The sequence below is a fragment of the Haliaeetus leucocephalus genome, unplaced genomic scaffold (assembly GCF_000737465.1).
Source record: "Haliaeetus leucocephalus isolate CR32 unplaced genomic scaffold, Haliaeetus_leucocephalus-4.0 Scaffold92, whole genome shotgun sequence".
Lineage (NCBI taxonomy): Eukaryota > Metazoa > Chordata > Aves > Accipitriformes > Accipitridae > Haliaeetus > Haliaeetus leucocephalus.
The window spans coordinates 11,320,554-11,321,437 of record NW_010972528.1 but is presented as its reverse complement, the minus strand read 5'-3'; positions in this window follow the sequence as shown (position 1 = coordinate 11,321,437).

The following is an 884-nucleotide window of genomic DNA, read 5'->3' as shown; positions in this document are numbered from 1 at the left end:
TCGGTGCCGCGGGGCTCGTCGCCCCAAGCGCCACGCAGGCCGGTGGGGCTGTCCCAGGGCTGGCCGGCCCCGTCGCCACCGGCCCCCGCCTCCGCGCTGGCTCCGTCCCTAAGGCCAGATGGAGCCGTGTGGCGGTGCGGTTGCGCTCCTCTGGCCCTCTCCACAGACCGCTGCCGCCAGCCTCTTGCGAGGGCACTGCTGGTGTGGGTGGCTCCGTCGATACGTTTATCATCTTAGCTTCAATTTCCACTCGGCGTGGAGAGCGATGCACAGCCACTCGTGGCGGCCCAGCGCGGCTGAGCTGGTGGTTTTATTCAGAGCCTCAAAATAATTGGTGTTTACCTTCCAGGTCCTGTGCTTAGGTGATCCCCTGGCTTCTTGCCTTTGTCAGTCAGGAGTTTGTCAATATTGCAGTATCCAGTGCCAAGCCAGGCAGCACGACGCGCTTCAAGAAATGGTGTAGTCTCCCAAAAGGTATTCTTTCAGCACAGTTTTCAAATGGTAAACACCTGTAGTGAAAAAAAACCCAAAACAATACAACAGCTCCCACATTTTGGGTCTAAAGTGGCAAATCAATGCAAATGTTTCCAAGCGTGAACTGCAGAGAACTGACAAGAAGGTTTAGCAATTTAAGTTAGCAGGAATATGGAGTTGAAAGCATACGCTGCGTGTCAGGAGCAACCTAGGAAGCTACATACCAGAAATGTTACATGCTGTGAATTTATGACATATTTCATATAAACTGAAGAGTCAGGGGAATAATGAGTTTCAGAAGGGGCTCATGGCTGGGTGATGGCAAGTAAAATCTAATGTTCATTTCCAGAAAGGGGCTTGGAGTATATTGATGTGGATGGGTCTACAGTTGGATTTAGGAGGGACCTGGT